Here is a 19,053-nt window from a genome sequence, read left to right on the forward strand (position 1 = left end):
TAGCCAAGCAATATTGACTACCCAGTAAGAATTTGTGGTCCTGAGTTAAAATTGGAATCAATCAACATAAATGCATGATTTTCTCCAGACTTGTTCAGCAGTCAATGTGATATAAGAAATAGTGGGATAACTAGAATTAGAATTTTTTTGAGGAAAAGTAATACAGAAGAAAAAAGAAGCAAGGTAGTTGCATCTTTTAAAAGTACATAGATATAATGCTGTAGCATGAAATATCAGCTGAATAAGGAATAAATAATAAAAAGCGATCAGTTAGAACAAACAAGAATAGGGGCGCCTGGGTGGCTCAGTGGGTTAAGCCGCTGCCTTCGGCTCAGGTCATGATCCCAGGTCCTGGGTTCAAGCCCCACATCGGGCTTTCTGCTCAGCAGGGAGCCTGCTTCCTCCTCTCTCTCTGCCTGCCTCTCTGCTTACTTGTGATTTCTCTCTGTCAAATAAATAAATAAATAAATCTTAAAAAAAAAAAAAAGAACAAACAAGAATAAAGATTGATGATTTGGAGAACTTGGTATGATCAAAGCACAGCTGGAGTGGGAATGAGAGAACGAAGAGCCGTAAGCTTAAAGAACGGAATACAGAAAATTGGAGGAACAGCACAGCTGTCCATGGTAATTAGGTCAAGGATGTAACTGTGGGTTTGGGAGTGGCCAGCTATTGTAAGATGGCGAAAAAGATGCCGCAGACGAAGAAGGTCAAGGAACTATGAAGTCACATGGAGGATGAGTTTTCACAAAGATATTGAAGTCACCAATAAAAATTATGGATACAGGCATAGAGATGACAGAGATCCACATACTGAAATCTTCTACAAACAGAAGGAAGGGACCAGGCAGTTAGCAGTTGCCAGCTACAGAAAAGCGGAGCATGGGGTGATATATATAATTGTTGAATCATTGTATTGTACGCCTAAGGTTAATAGAACACTGCATGTTAATTATTCTTCAGTAAACAATGGTGGTATAATTTGATATGAGTGCAAAGATGTCTGAAGGTTTCAAAGATGGAGAAGAAGTCACACAAAGCATAAAGAGAACAGAGACACCAACTACGCTGTCAGACCCCAAGGGTTATCTGTATTAATGTCCAAATTCTTCTCTTCACATCAAGTAAGTGATATTGTGTGGACAACACAATATTTGTTTCATCGATGGTTATAGCTGGACATGGATAGGATTCGTTGGCATTTAACCCTCTTGTTTAATTTTTCTTCTACTATATAAAGATATTTAAACTCACCCACATTACTCTAGAGAATAACTAGCTATTACACATAAAGTACCTGAAATTATGAAACACTCAACTCCATTATTCATTTTAAAGTTTTCCTTGTGTGAAATAAACTTTGACATCCCTGCACTGGACAGGAGTGGGGAATTGTGATATAGTGATTAGAAATATAAGACTAGGAAGAAGCTAGTTTTCATAGATAATAAGGTTGCATGCTTACACTTTCCTTTTCCTTCTCCAGCAGCAAATATAACAATTTAACACTAAAGAATCAACCTTCCTTTTGGCCAAGTGAAGCTAATAATGCAAAATAATCAGCATATCTGGGGTACAATTTACAGGAGCAACTTCTAATACACACTTCTTCCAGTTCTTTTGACAAATGTATGGCTCTGCTGACATCCTATGATGGATCTATTTCTACCTGTCTTCTTTAATAATGTATCTCACAAGAAGGATAAGCAGAAAACATATTATACAACACAACTGTTTGTTTTCTCATTTCACGTTCATGATTACTTGAGTCACGAATGACATATGATCCAAACCAGTAACATATGTCTGTGCCTGACAGAGGACATTTTTCATCTTCCGGGTCTGGGTTACATCTTCAGTAGCCTGTGTGATGAATCTGAGTGAAGTGAAACAAGCTTCTCAGGTTCCCTTCTCGGGTATGATATACTTCAATGTTTCATGGAACCAACAATGAAAGAAAAAGTTTTTTTTCTTCTGTTTTCTATTCTAATTCTAGTAAGACTTTAAAGCTTACTTATAGACTCTATAAACTTGGCTAAATAATTTTAATGTGGTGTTTCTTTTTTCAGTCAGAAGGTGAACACCTGGCTCAACTTTCCTGTCCTTTACCCCATCCCTTTCCTTGGCACACCTTTGATCTTTTTGGATCATACAGGTGTGGGAGCAGTTCCTATACATCAAATGATTGTTCATACCTTCACATCTTTCCTGATGCTTGGAATGCTCTTAGCTTCTTCAGCCACTTGGAATATTTCCATACATCCTTCAACTCTCTGGCAAAGCATTACCTTCTTCTTTTATTTTTTTTAAGATTTTATTTATTTATTTGACAGAGAGAGAGAGAGAGAGAGAGAGAGAGAGATCACAAGTAAGCAGAGAGGGAGGGGTAAACAGGCTCCCCGCTGAGCAGAGAGCCAATGTGGGGGCTCGATCCCAGGACCCTGAGATCATGACCTGAGCTGAAGGCAGAGGCTTAACCCACTGAGACCCTCGGCACCCCAAAGCATCACCTTCTTTATGAAGGCTTTTGAAACTACCCTATTCATCTCTCTTACAGTTAGTCATTCCTTCTCCTTTCCTTCTATGTGCATTTGGACTTATATTAGTTATTGTCGGGGTGGCCGTATAATGTATTGTCCAAACCAGGGCAATTTTGAGAGCACAGGGGTGCCTTGTTAATAACTACACTGGGATATCAGGCATAGATGACTGTCCTGGCTAGTCAGCGTATGTGGTTACCCTAATTACAGCACTTATGGCATTGTATGGTGGAACCATCCTTCTCCTGTAATGAGACTATGAGGGCAAGCCTATTTTGTACCTCACGCAATGACTGGTAGTATTTAAAAACTTAGTGGATATCTACTGCTTTGTTGTTACCTTTATTCTAGTAAAGTGTCTTTAGGGACAGCCTACTGCATTCTTTGGATGCTACAAATTCCCACCCATGTCATTTGGATGGAGCTGAATCCACCCCTACTTTGCCCTACGTGGGTAGAGTCATGACTTTGATCCCACTGGTCAAGGCAACACAAGTCACAGGCTAGTCTACATCAGTCAGTGATTGGTTCAGATCTGTACACGATGACCTAGAACCAGTTTGGGGGATTTTTTTCAAGCTGGAGTGGAAGCTCAGTGTCCACTTTGGTTTTCACACTCTGAGCCTGGAACAGCCAGGAGACCCCTCCCCTCCAAAAAGAGCTACTCATGAGAATGAAGTAAACATGGAAGAAAACAGAGCCAAGACCTGGATCTTCCAAAAAATCATTGCAGCTTTTATTTTTCCTCCAGTGTTGCCTGATGCTAGGTGGTTTTACCTTACATTTTTGAATTACATGAGCCCATAGATTCCTTTTTTGCTGAAGTCAGTTTGAGTTGTGTTTCTGTCTTTTGCAGAAAGTTAGTTTTGGTTGTCCTGATTGCTGAGGCCTGGGCTATAGGAGGCACTCCATAAGTCCCAGTTGAATGGGTTGAAATGGTGGTTCTTGGTGGGCAGTTTCAGGCCTGTGAATGACTACAGGTAACTTTCCCACTGCAACTCCCTAGACTTATGGCCAAGTTTTGTGGTTTTTAGGAGTGCTTTACCCAGCTCTCCAGGAGAGCTCCTGGAGCAGTCATCATTGGCTCTCATTTTTGTTTCTTTTTCTGTTTTATAGGCACTTTTGCCATGGGTGATTTGGTAGTAACTTTGGGACAGCTGGTGAAGTAAAAGGAGGTGCTACTTCCAGCTATTGCTTATAAAAGTGACCAGAAATTTGAAATATACTATCAACATGAAAACCATCTTCCCCAACCATTCTCCCATCCTTACCAAGACAAAGGGGCTACATCCAAGCACATACACACTTCAGAATGCCAATTTGGTCTTATTTGCACTATGAACACTGCTCTCCCGTGTCCTCTAATCGAAGAGGTCTTGAATAAAAATATTGAGAAAGAAACTATTTACGGGGTCCCAGATACCAAAACCTATGGAACATTTAGTGCTAGGGAGGGCATGGATCATTTCCTAATTCTTACATAAACAACCCCTACCTTGGTGAAAAGTCACCAAGGGTACCCCACATAGATTAGCACCATGGTGAACATGAATTAGTTCACTTAGTCAAATCATTCTGGATTTGTGGGTAAGTGAACTTCCTGACAAAATTTAACGTCAGAATCCAGATTTTTATTTATTTATTCACTTATTTATTTATAGAAAGAGAGAGGGAGAGAGCACAAGCAAAGGGAAGGGACAGAGGGAGGGGAAGAGAGAGAGAGAGAGAGAAAGAGAAGCAGACTCCCCGCTGAGCAAGGAGCCTGATGTGGGGCTGAGTCCCATGACCCTGAGATCACAATCTGAGCTGAAACCAAGAGTCAGATGCATAACCAACTGAACCACCCACGCACCCCAAGAATCCAGATTTTAAATTTTCTGAGGGCTGCAAGTAGGTGGAGCATAAGGAATGCTATTTTGATGAAACAGTATAAATGTGTATTTGGAATAAATTGTATTTGGGGGATTGTTGGATAAAAATTCACTTCTATTCCTCTAAACTAAGCAGTGAATAGTGTTAACATTAATATATAAAATGACAGGTTAATGTCATCCCACCCAACTATCAGTTATTAACCAACTTGTTTCTATGACTCATTTAGGCAGCAGGAGCTCTTACCAGTGATGACTATGATATAGGAGCTCTGCAGCTACATTCCAGAGACCCAAAAGATACTTTCTCCCTTTTCCTCTATGGCTTTGCCTATATGACTTATATTATCTCATATGGGTATTCATCCTCCATGCCCCAAATCTGTTCTCCTCACTGTTGAGTAAATTTATTTTAGTATTATACATTAGATCATATCTCTGCTTATCTTAAAACTTTTCACTGGATTTTTCATTCACTTAGAATAAAATCCAAGCTCCTTGGCATATTCTATCATGCCCTGTCTGCCTGGTCCCTCTACATTCAACTCATGTCATTCATGTCCTTACTCACTAAACTCCAGCCAGAGCCTTCTTCTGAAGTCTCAAATATGCTATGTTCATTTCTGCCACAGGGCCTTTGCAGATGCTGTTCCTTCTGCCCAGAAGGTTATTCCTTCTCACTCTCCTTACAACTATCCCCTCCACTTTTTCTGGTGTTAAAATCCTTTTTGGTTTTGGTAATTGCACATTTGTGTATTCCTTTATCTACTGCATCTCTTTACTGGAATGTAAGCTCTAGGAAGGCAGCCTGGGACCCAATCTGTTTTATTTATCATTCAGTTTGCCAGCACATAGAAGGTACTCAATAAATATTTGTTGAAATATGATAGAATAAATTCACACTGATGGCTCAGGAACACCTTCCCCATTCTAAGTGACCAGTAAGTGACCCCCAAGGACCACTACCCTCTCTTCACCAGTCCTGGATGGACTTGCCCCAAAAGAGGCTTTTTAAAATCATAAATGTTAGAGCTAAAAGGTACACTGGAGATTCTAGTTTACGGACAGAAAATGTTGAGTTTTAGAAAGCTGAAGTGACTTGCCTCAGGAGGGATCACTTCTCTATTCCTCTAGATTCCCTGATGAGGGAATGTTCCTAAAACGCTCCTGACCTCTTCCCCCTTGAAGGCAGAGTGAGCTGGAAGCTTCTGAGTTTGGGAGAAAATCTAGGCATGCAACTTCAGGACCTCAGGCTCTAGCATTAGGGGAATCTGTCACAGGACCTACACATTTTGCACTGCTCCCTGTCCCAGGTTTTCAGGGGTAGGCTCTGCCTGTCCTGGGCAGGGCTGCAGCTATCTTAGTGCTTCTGACTGGGGTTTGTGGAATAAGTTTGTCTCATTCTGGGTTCAATATTTGCAGGGCCAAGCTGCCTGTACACTTAAGCTCTGTTCTCTAATATAGCTTTTATTAGTTTAAAAGGAAATAATTTTCTGATTCCTCTGCCTATTTTTTTTATTTTTTATTTTTTAAAAATTATTATTATTTTTTTTTTACTTCTTTTCAGCATAACAGTATTCATTGTTTATGCACCACACCCAGTGCTCCATGCAATACGTGCCGTCCATAATACCCACCACCTGGCTCCCCAACCTCCCACCCCCGGCGCCTTCAAAACACTCAGATTGTTTTTCAGAGTCCATAGTCTCTCATGGTTCATCTCCCCTTCCAATTTCCCTCACCTTCTTTCTCCTCTCCATCTCCCTATGTCCTCTGCCTATTTTCATTGCTTCATAATTGGGTGAGCTTAGTCCCTTTGGATTTCAACACCAAATCTCTACAGCTGGTCACTGTAAGTTAAGGACTAGAATTCATATCTTCCCAAGCTCCAGCTCTGGTTTTCAATGTGTAGTGCACATACCTCACGCAGTTCCAGCTCAGCCACCCCGTCACACCTCAGCATTGTCTCTGCTACCTTCAGCACCCTCTGACCCATGCTACAGGGGCAAGGCTGTCCTCCAACCAATGTGTTCCCCTTGCTGATGTTGGCTAAAGACATATTTATAATAATTTCACCATGAACATGTTTTGAGACTAACAAAATAAATGTTTATAGAGCCAACTTAATAGGAAAATTAATCAGATTAATGAGATAAACATAAATATATCATTTTGAATTAGGTCATAAAACATTTTTTTATTATCAACATGTTTATTTTTATTTTTTTCTTAAATTATTTTGTTAATTATCTAATTTTTTGTTTTATTTAACATTGTTTCAAGTGGCCCCTTTAAGGCTATCATTTCTCTCTGACATTTGTCTGGATATGAGATTAGGATATTAACCCTCTTCTAGTTGGTGCATATTTCAGTTAATTGTTACTAACAAGAGAATTGTATTCTGCTTTATTATTGCCATAACATAATACTTGTAATATAGTATTTCTAATGGACAAACAGGTGAACCCTTTCTATGCTTAAGTGTAGTATACAAAATTATTAGGTATTATTATGACCTTACTTGTTGTAATACATTTCTCCCCGGTCATGCTACAAATAGAGGGGAAAAGAAAATCACTGATAATGAAAAAGCAAAAGAAACACAGCTCTTTACTGAAAATCCTTTATCACTCTCTACTGTCCCAATGTAAACAAAAAGCAAAAGAAATAATAATGTAAGTAAAATAAAACTTAAAGAGCAAACAAATAAAAGCATCTCCTATGTAGTTATGCTCTTCTTCTCTAATGGTGTTCAGAAGGGTGAAGCCATTTCACGTTGTGCATTTGGAGGAGCAATGGGTCAATGGATATTGCCACCTAAGTATCACCTCCTTTTCATTAGAAGACTGACCTTCCAAACTTTTGTGTGTCCAGGTGGTGTATGTCCTTCTCAATTTGGAGTACAGTTATATATATATATATATATATATATATATATATATATATACACACACACACACAGTTATACTTCAGAGTCCTTGTGTCTTTGATGTAGCTAGATGAAGATCTCTTACATTTTTGTTTCTTATTATTATCAATCAGCCAACAGTTATCTACAAAAGAACACCCTCTGGATGTAAAAATATGTTAGATCTTGAAGAGATCTGAAAAAAATTGTTTCTGTGTTTTAGTTCCTATTAGCTCAAAGTTTATTCTTGTGTTGGAAATAAACAGATGTGTCTTGATATTCCTTTTGTTGATTTTAATGCCATAATACTATTTCCTTAAGTAAGTCTTAACTTCAATTAACACCATTGTCTCCCTTGACTCCTCCTCCTTAGTTGGAGTACGGGCTAAGCTAATGAGAAAAACTTCAAGACACAGGGACTTGACCCTGATAGAAGTTTATTTCTCACTCCTGCAATGGTCTGGAGGTGGGAAGGCTGGTATAGTGGCCTTACTCCACAAAATCGTCAGGGACTCAGCTTCCTTTCATCTTATGGTTCTACCATCCCCTAGAGTGGTGGCCTTATTTTTAATGCCTCAAAAAGTTGAAAATAGAGCTACTCTACAACCCAGCAATTGCACTATTGGGTATTTACCCTAAAGATACAAACATAGTGATGCGAAGGGGCACGTACATCCGAATGTTTATAGCAGCAATGTCCACAATAGCCAAACTATGGAAAGAACCTAGATGTTCATCAACAAATGAATGGATAAAGAAGATGTGGTACATATATATATAATGGAATACTATGCAGCCATCAAAAGAAATGAAATCTTGCCATTTGCAATGACGTGGATGGAACTAGAGGGTATTATGCTGAGCAAAATAAGTCAGTTGGAGAAAGACAACTATCATGTGATCTCCCTGATATGAGGAAGAGGAGATGCAACATGAGGGGTTTGGGGGTAGGAAAAGAGTAAATGAAACAAGATGGGATCGGGAGGGAGACAAACCGTAAGAGACTTATAATCTCACAAAACAAACTGAGGGGTGCTGGGGGGAGGTGGGGTAGGGAGAGGGTGGTGGGGTTATGGACATTGGGGAGGGTATGTGCTATGGTGAGTGCTGTGAAGTGTGTAACCTGGCGATTCACAGACCTATACACCTGGAGCTAATAATACATTATATGTGAAAAAAAAAAAAAAGACTGGTGGATGCCACACATGTTTCGACCTTCAGAAAGTAGACTATAAGTCCACGATATGCAATTTCAGTTTTCATAAGTATAATAGACATAACAATATTTATACCAATATCCAGCTCTTTTTTCCTTAAGGGCACACAGAGGGTTATACCTCTTCACTCTTTGTAGTCAGGCACAGCCATGGGAGCCAATGAGGCGTGAGTCACTTTTGTGCTGCAGCTTTCCTTGCTGGCACCTGACTCTCTGTCCTTGCTCCCTTTGCCATGAGGACCATAAAACACATGTTGCTGTGGAGGTGCTAAGAGACAGGAACTTGCATGTAACCCAAATGAATGCAAAGAAATTCTCAGGCTTGCAGGAGATGTGAGCAAGACCTAAACTTATGCTGTTCATTCCACAACATAACCCATCTTGCGGTGACTATTACAGATGGTGACGTGGACACTGTACAGTACTTCTGTCCCCATGTTATCCATGAGAACATAGTCCCATGGGTAATCCTGGTTCAAGGGCTGGCTGGGCTGTTTATACCCTGTTACTTTAGAAACAAAGGGAAGCAGAGAGCTGGTGGTAGGGAGTGGGGGCAGAGCCTCATTTCCTTGTCTCACACTCCAGCCTTGTACCAGCTTGGGTTGCCCTCCTCCCACTTCTCAGGCTGTGCACATCCCACACATCCTCCAAAGCACAGCTTTCTGCAAACCCCTCCTCATTCTGATCTTTCTCCGCTCTAAATTCTGATGTCTCAATAGTTATAACCTCTGATTATGTGATTCATTCATTTAGAAAGGGTTATGGATGACTGACCTACCCCCAGACACTGTGCTAGACACTGGGTGTATGATGGCATAGTCTCCAACTACCAGAGCTTGAAGCTTCCACATGCCTAGCATAATGCCCTACCCGAACCACATGGTAAATAAATAATCCTTGGTTGAATATATGAATTAGCAATATGATGGCATGCAATTAATATTAAGTAGCAGAGCACTACTGTCAAATAAGACAAGGGAGAAAATGCCAAGTTAGATTGTAGGATACATGAAGATAGGGATCACGTCTGTCTTAAATTCTGCCTTATCTCCAGGGCCAATCACTGGGCCTGGCACAAAGTAAGTGCTTAATATGTTTCTATTGTTTTCATGGAGAACTGTGGTCTGACAGTGGTGTCTTAAAGACTCTTGGGACATAATGTTGGGCCAGTGCATAGGTAGGGCCAGATTTTAAGAAGTCAATCATGGATTTTTGGGTCATGTGCTATGAAACGAGAATCGTAAGTTTTTTTGTTTTGTTTTGTTTTTAAGGGAGCTGCAGAAAGACTACACTGGTTTTCTGAGTCGATTCGGATATAAATATTGCCTATGGCCATATCAGTCTAAATGCACTCAGTCTTGTCTGGATATGAATATTAAAATTAAAAAGATAACTAAGTGAAAGCTATGGCAATGAAAACCTAAAATGGAATGGCAATGGTGGATATCAATATAAAAAGGCAAACACAATGGACATGTCAAAGGGACGATCGATAGGAAGCGGTAACATTGAATATAAGAGTTAGGGACACTAATGAATGGAAAAGAATATTTTAGGGTTCCAGCCTGAAATTCTGGAATGAATATTGTACCATTAAACAGATAAATGTTACAAAAGGAGTCTGTGGTGAGTTTAATTTGAAGCCTGTTGTATTTGCTGCAGCAAGAGGCACTCTTTGTGGGGGATGTTGAGCAGGTAGCTGAGGCCTGGAGAGCAGGTGTTGTCAGTAATGAAGACATAGCCTTGGGAGCCACAGTCTGTGGACATGTAAGATCTGAACAGACATCTGCTCGGATTTTGTCTTTTCCAGCATATGTGAAGGTAAATAAGACTGTCGTCAATACAATTGTCAAGTGGGCCTGCCCTCTTGCAGACTCTTCCTCCATCAGTGGAACCCCCAGAACTTCTGTACATGTCAATGTAAAACAAAGAGAAGAAGATGCCAGATGGTTTAAAGAAAAAGTAGGGTAGAGGATGGAGGAGGGATAAAGAGTGGTGGAAAGAATGCATCTCAGAAAAAAACAAAAGGCAGAGCTGGGGAAATGCAAGGGGTCCAGAGGAGAGGCAACTTCATGACGTGAAAGACATGTGTATCTGTGTGTCAGTGTATGTTTGCGTGCACGTCAAATGCATGTGTATTCAGAAAAGATCAGCGAATGTGTCTCCGCCAACCCTGCCCCTTACCTACGTTTCAAACCACTTACCTCCATTTATTCAATAAGGACTTCATGCCATTTATGTGGACATGAAAAAGAACCAGGCAGACATGATTCCTGCCCTCACAGGACCTATCCATTAACGGTGATAGGGAAGGTGAATACATACTAATTGATTAATTTACTAAAATTGTGTTAAGTGAGAAGGAGAGAACTATGTGCTCTTAAATTCTATCAGTGTTGCCTCCTCAAAGTAAGAAAGTTAAATAGAGCTGTACGAAGCAAGAAGTACTTTAGGTGAACTAATACTTTGAAAATAGCTCATTTGGGAAAACACTAGCCTCAAGTCCTAGAGAGGAAGGCCTAACTGTGGACACACAGAGTCTTTCCTACCTCACCTGCCACCCACATCCGGAGATCCAGTACAAAGATGAACTCAATGAGAGGAGAAGCCTACCTTCAGCTTTGAAGGCCTGGAAATATCTATTAGCATTTTTCCCCACTTGCTTCCAATTTCAGTCTGTGGGTCTATCTTGGGGCTCAAGAAACAAGGGATATAAGGATGGTGGAAAGATGATATAAGTGGGCTATCAAGATGAGAACAATAACAGTAGAGGTTTTGGATAAGAGCAAAAGGACCATAGATGTACAAATTATTTTTAATTTGTTCTTTCTTTCTTTCCTTCCTTTTTTTTTTTTTTTTTTTTTTTTTTTTTTGTCTGTTGAATCACAGATTTGTTGGGTAATAGAGACTGGGTTGGTCTTGCTAGCTGGAACCACTAGAGATCCTAGTGCTACAGACTCTTGAGTGGAGAAGCCAGTGTGCCCAGAGATCCGTGTTCTCCTCAAGTTACAGCTATGGGACTGGAGACTGTCCCATTGGATAGGTCTTTCTACAGGCAATTTTATCCTCAGGGAGAGTCCATTGCCATGTGTTCTTCAGCTTAGAAGTTCACTGTCTTCCTTGGATCTACCCAACCTTTATTCCCCCAAACAATGGCACCTTCAAAAATCCAACTCTTGCTTTGAGCTGTCAGGACATCCAACACTGGTCTTCAGAAAGGAGGACGTTGGGTGTGGCGGATAGAGGGGGAAGGTGTTAGAGGGACTTTTTCAGAAACAGATTCCATCTGGATTTCTTATTTAGGGATGCCTTTGTAAGAAAAGAGGGAAGGAAGAGTGTCTCCATTTTTAACCATGTGGGAGGGAATGTGTGGGAACAAAGAAAGACAGACTTTCAGGGATAGAGAAAAAAGAATTCTGTTTCATACTTGCATGAGTTAATATGTACTCATCATGAAGTGGAAACTTGTAAAAGGTATCCAGGGAAGCTTTTGGTAATAATGCATAATATAATGACAAAATTCTTTTTTAAGAATTTAAAATTATAAAAACTTGATTATTCAGTGTAAAAATTAGTATTCATTTAAGCAAATTTATTATTTCTGCCTACTTATCATTTAGTTAGGAAACATCTATTGGTAACTTAAAATGAAAAGGTAATTTATTTTTTTACAAAACATGTAAGGTGTAATTCCTCACTTCAACAGCATGTAGTGTAGTTGGAAGATGAAAAAAATATGCACCAGTTGCTTTAAGAGAGATTCAAACAGTAAGGAATTGCAGAGAATTGGTTGAGTTTGAGGTGGCTGGGGAAGATATCTTGGAGGAGGTGGCATTTAAACTGGGATTGGTATTAGTACAGACACATTTCAGCACGCCAGCTGGTGACGGCTGGTATTCCAGGTGGTAGGAATGTGTGTTAAAATCATGGAGCTGCAATTAAGTGAAACCGAGTAATTCAGTTTAACAAAAACACAGGACACAATATGACGGGAGTGTGGACTCACTCGATAATGTCTTGGAAGGCCCTGAGCAAGGTTCGAGAATGTGGACTTCAGTGGAGGAGCCTGGGATCCTGCTGGGCAACAGAGTCAAATGATGGAGTAGTACATTATGAAGGTAAATGTAATACCAAGCTGGGGTAAGTCACCAGAAGGGGAGAGATGAAGAGGAAAGAGGAAAAGCACCATGATGAGATTTCTGTTTGTGGTGGTGATTTAGGATGGAGCAGACTTGATGTATAGTCCAAAGGGAAAACCAGGGCAGAGAGGAAAATTGAAGGTAAAAATGAGACAGTCTCAAATTATGGATGGGAATGTTAAGACTGTACATGGAAGGGTTAGCCATCCTATTGCTGCCTGCCCTGAGACCTGAAAAAGGGAAAAAAGAAGAAATGTAAAGGTTGTGTGAGGAGGTACAGATGAAGATGCTAACATCTGAAAGCAAGGATTTCCTAGCCTCGTTCTATACCTCTGCGTCACCTGCCAAATACAGGAGAAGCGTTGAGTAAGAAGTTTCGATTCTGACTTGGTTTTCACATAAACCAGTGAAGTTCAGTTAAATGTAGCTCCACCTTAGGAACATAGAAATTTTAATCCATATAAAATTCCTCATCTTCTTATGTTTCAAGGAGAAGAACCTCTTGTTAAAATGAAAAACCTGGCTGATCCGCTCTGATAATGGTCTCAATAATTCTGCAGGCCCCAGCTTGGGACAAGCTATCATAGACAGTGCAGATTTCTACCCATCTATCCTTCCCCTAGTTTAACAGGGATTTTGTGAGGATAAATAAAACAAGATAGTACATATAAAAGTATTTCTTTTGTAAAAAGTTGTTATGAGGTTATTATAGGTCTATAAAATGTGCTATGTGGATATTACCACATATCAGAATAATCTGGAACTATTTAGTTTGTTCTTTTTAATTTATATCCTACTTTTTTTATAGAATAACTTAAAGCATTTTTTCATGGTTTACCGTTTTTAAGAGCTTTCTGTATATGTTGATGAAGGGAGGAGTGGGAAAGGAAATATTTAAACCAGGCACAGTGTACTGGGAATAATGGCATCTGCTGAACAGTTCACAATTTTGATGGCACCACAATCACACCCCTGGATGACCAGGCCATCTGGGGCTTGTCCAGGCAATAAACTACAATTACTGCCTTCTGAGCCACTATAATTCTAGAACTGATCCTTTGTGGTGGGTCATTTAAAGGACATGTTCCTATCCAAGGCTTTGAGAGAGATGCTTCCAGGCCACTGTAAGTGTCCATCTATCTAGTGTCCATTGGCTGATACTTACACTTCCAGTTCTGCCATTTGAAATTTCAGAGGAAGAAATGTGGGAATTGGGAAGTGGTCATTTCTTCAAATAATGAGTCTTACTACCAGTTCCCATCACACCCTCATTTCACATAATAAGTTAGCTCACTTGGCAAAAACAAAGTATGTTTAGCTTAAGAGCATTGTTTGCTATCCATGGTCACATTTAAGTACTTTCCTCCCCCCTCCCCCCAGAGTTATGGGTCAGTAGTTATAGACTCGTTTTCTGGTTCTTAGGACCCTTGAATTATGTTCACTAGTTTGTAATGACATTAAGACTTCCTAAAACCCTGAATGGGTGTGGTCTGAGTGGTTTATATTAACTTTTCTGTCATCAGCAGAAACGGGACCTTAGAATTGAGTTCTGTTACTGAGAAATAAATTTCTGTGTACATACTTAGAAAAAATTATATATGTTCTTAGCTTTGTCTGCGAAATTGAGGTAATGTTAACTGCCTCCTACAACTGTTTTAAGGAAATGAATACAGAGACTTAGTACAGTAATCCGGAGTAGAAGTAAGCATACATCAAATGCCTTAGTAGCAGACGAAAAGGGAAGATATGAAATACCCTTATCGTGATATTTATAAATCAATTATTTCTGATTTTTCTTAGTGCCACCTGGTTAAATGGTCATTCTAGGATTCTATTCCTCTCCCTTGAGCACTTAACCATAGGGATGATCTAAGTTCTAGGGAGTTTACATACAGCCCTGGCAATGGGGTATAAATACCCAGTCCCATGGCTCATGATAACCAGATCTGTCCAGTCTGGTTTAGAGTGGAACATACAATCTCCTATGCTTTCTGGTTGTCTACATCTGTAGTTGCAAGTTTTATCAGTTTATATATAATACACATATATATGTTCTATTGTATATTTTATTATATACTATGTTATATTACACTTTATTTTACATATATTTACATATATTATATATTTACTATATATATCTATATATATTTGTATATATAGATATTTATATATATAAAGTCACCACAGATGATTTCAATGACGAGGAGGGTTTAGGAACCACAGGTAGAGTAAATTGCCATTCAGGCAAGGCAAGCCTATGGCAGCAAATTAATTGGTGTAATTTGAGGAGACTATCAGACTATCAACATTGCTCTGCCCTATTCCCATTCTCTACTCGCCAGCCCTGAAGAAGCCTTGAAATCCAGCAGAATTACAAAGTACTTACAAAAATCATCAGTGTATCAGCCACTAGAAGAGGCAGAAAGGTTTGGAACTTTCTGAGAGCTCTATCCACAGAGAATTATCACTATTGGATCAGTCTGTAATTGTGCCACCTCCCCCACATATCTAAGTCCTAACTCCCAGTCCCTGTGAATGTGATCTTATTTGGAAATAGGACTGTAATAATTAAGTTAAAATGAAGTCATATCAAATTAGGGTGGGACTTAAATCCAGTGACCAGTGTTCTTATAAGAAGAGGAAAATTTGGATACAGAAATAAATAAGAGGCACACAGGAAGGTAAGCGGTTCATGTGGTAACAGAGGCAGAGTCTGTAGTGATACAGCTATAAGCCAAGAAATATCGAGGATTGCATCAACCACCAGATGCTAGGGAGACGAAATGAATGATTCTTTCCTAGAGATTTCAGAGATATCAAAGCCCTGCCAACACCTTGAGTTTGGACTTTATCCTCCAGAACTGTGAAAAAATAAATGTCTGTTGTTTTAAGCCAGGCAGTTTGTGATAATTTGTTATAGCAGCTCTGGAAAACTAACACAGGTGGTGATATCAATGCAATAAGCCAGAGATGGAACAAAAACTAAAAAGGAAGATTTGGGGAAAGAGATGTCCATGGGGACTTTGCAATGCTCCAACATTTTTCTGGGAATCTAGGAAGGCAGATGCATGTGTAAGGCTGTGTATTTGCCAGGGAAGATATGAAAAGGCCCTAATTTCTCCAACTCTAGTGATGCTGAGGTCTTATGATAGCAAGAAGTGAAGCCTAAAGCAAATTTATAAACTGTCTGAGCATGGAAGGCCTGGTCCCATCCAAGAACCCCTCTACAAATGGTGGCAGATCTATTGGTACAATCCTTTAAAGAAATCTCTATTTAATCATTAGCTGACCACTAAGCTAACTGAGCAGAGTTACAGTTAATTCAGTGGTTACATATCACAGGGAATTCAGACCTTTCAGAATCAATCAAGGAACGTTACCAAATAAAAATCAGGAGCCAAACAGTGGTGTGGCTATCAGGGCATGGATTTACAGATTTGCCTGTTTTCAACAAAATTTCATGAACTATGCAAAGAAACAGGAAATCAGTCACAGGAAAGAAGCTCAAAAGTAGCAAGAGAAAAACAATCCAAAATATACGATAAAATTAACTAGCTTTTATCAGAGATCATGAAGCCCAGAAGTGGGATGACTTAGGCAAAGTGTTACAAGGAAAAGATGACCAACCCCCAATTCTATATCTAGTAAAACTATCTATCAATAAATGAAGAAGTAATTAAGGCATACTCAAACAAAAATTGAGAGAATTTCTCACCAACAGACATGCCCTATAAGAAATACAAGCAGAGTCCTTCAGGATGATGATGAAAGACAAATTATGGTACTGTCCTATAACCAGTAACAAAACCACACAAAAATAAAGAGCACTGGTAAAGGTATCAACATAGGTAAATATAAAAGACAATATAAATGTATTTTTTCATTCTATCTGATTTAAAAGATAATTGCATGATAGAGCAATAATTATAAAACTGTGATGATGGGCTTATGTTGTATAAAGATGTAATTTGATTGACAATAATAGCACAGAGATGGAGGGAAGGAGCAGGCCTTTAGTTAGACTAACCCCATCCCCAAAAAAGGACATAGCTATGTTGGAGCAAAATTGTTGTACACTATTGAAATTAGTTTGTATTAATCCTAATTGTATAGTATTTAAATTAAGATGTTAATTATAATCTCCATGGCAGTCCCTTAACAAAAATCTTTATGAAAGTATAGGAAACAACAAGAGAATTAAAATGGTACTCCAAGAAATACTCAATTAAAAAAAAAACAGTAATAGAATGCAGGAACAAAAGAGAGGTAAGACATGTAGAATGCAAGTAGAAAACAGCAGATATAAATCCTACCTTATCAGTAATTACATTAATCATAAATGTATTTAACATCCATCCAGAAGGCAGAGATTGGATAATGGATTAAATAAAACCATCCTAACATATACTGTCTATAAAGGAAACTTTAGATTCAAAGGCATAAATGGTTTAAAGCTAAAAGATGTAAAAAGATACAACAAGAAAAAGCAACCATCAGACAATTGAAGTTGCTCTACGAATATCATGCAAAATAGACTTTAAAACAAACAATGTTACTAGAGATAAAGAAGGACATTTTATGAAAAAAAAAAGCCCATACATCAGGAGATATAACCATAAGCATATATGCACCTAATAACATTTAATACATTTAAAAAAACTGGCAGAACTGAAGTTAGAAATTGATACTATAACAATAAAAGAGACTTCGGAAGCCCTCAATGAAGAAAAAGATCAAACTGAAATAAAGGACTCGAAAGACATTTTAAACAAGATGTTTACAACAGACTCCTATAGTACATTTCCCAAGCAGCAGAATATACTATCTTCTCAAGTACCTGTGGAACATTTGCCAGGATAGACCATAAGCTAGGCTCTGGGACAGACCATAAACAAGACTCAATGAATTTAAAAAGTTTGAAACCATACAAAGTATGCTTTCTAACTGCACAAATTATGCTTTCTAACCACACAAAATATGTTTTTTATCCACAAGGGAATCAAATTAAAAACAGAAGGAATTTAGGGAAGTTTGCAAATACATAGAAATCAAGCAATACACTCCAAAATAACCGATGCATTGAAGAGAAAAATCACAAGGGAAATTAGAAAATACTTTGAGATGAATGAAAAAGAAAATAAACTTGCCCAAATGTATCACATAGCACTAAAGCAGTGTTTAAAGGAAAATTTATAGCTATAAATACTTATATTAAAAAAAAGAAAGATCTCAAATCAATAGTCTACTTAGCACCCTAAAAAAATTAGAAAAATAAGAACACAATAGACACAAAACAAAGATAGGGATGGAAATAATAGAGATTAAATGAGAAATAAATGAAATAGAGAATAGAAGCACAATAAGGGAAAATCAACGAATCCAAAAGCTAGTTCTTTGAGAAGATCAACAAAATTGACAGACCTTTAGGTAAACTGATCCCAACCCCAAAGAGGAAATACTCAAATTACTAAAATTAGAAATCAGTAAGAAGACATCACTATGAACCTTATGGAAATGAAAAAGAATTATATGAGAATACTGGGCAAACAGTAATGATTTACTTTTAATCAGTGACAAAACTCAAAAGTATAGCTCTCAACATATGTGCAAAGATATGGATGTGTGAATTTGTGATTTCATATGTAGAGCATTTTCAGAATCATCTGAAAAGCTAAGTTGTGGCTGTTGGATTGGATGACTAAAATGAAGGGGAGGTCTTTGGAAGTGAGGCAGTCAACGAACTGAAATGTACAGGCATTGGAAGAATCATACATGAGGGCTTTGAAATTGTGTAAAATAATGGCAGGACTTAGGCTAAAGACAAAGACTGTAAATTAGATACCAAGTCTTCCTTTGAAGCAGATGACTGAACAGGTAGTTATAGGAGATGAGTGTGGGGACAGAGGCTTTTAAGTGAGAAAGGATTGAACTTCAAAGAGACTGGAGAAGTAATGAAACAGTAGTAGAGAAGTAGTAAAGTCCCTAATCTTAGCTCACAAGAGATGAAGCTTGGCTGGCCTGATTCTGCCATGGATTCGAGATTGTATGGAAGACTTCATAGCCAGAAATCTAAGACAGTTGTATGAAACTTGGTCTGCAATCGCTATCTGTCAGGAAATCAAATATGAAAACAGATGGTTTTCTCTAATTCTTTCCTGACCTACTTACAAGGGGAAAGAATGACAGGTAATATTTGAGTAATTGAGCTCAAACCTATTTGTTTTTCACATCAGGGCATTTGGACCCCAAGATTTGTAATGCCACAAGGTCATGTTGCATACTAAGTTAATGAAGTCTAGTCCATTGTATTAGAACAATGATACAAAGGCAATCTACTTTAAGACAAAGCATGTGTACACACAGAAATATGCACACACAG

This window comes from Lutra lutra, chromosome 7 (genome assembly GCF_902655055.1).
Source record: "Lutra lutra chromosome 7, mLutLut1.2, whole genome shotgun sequence".
Lineage (NCBI taxonomy): Eukaryota > Metazoa > Chordata > Mammalia > Carnivora > Mustelidae > Lutra > Lutra lutra.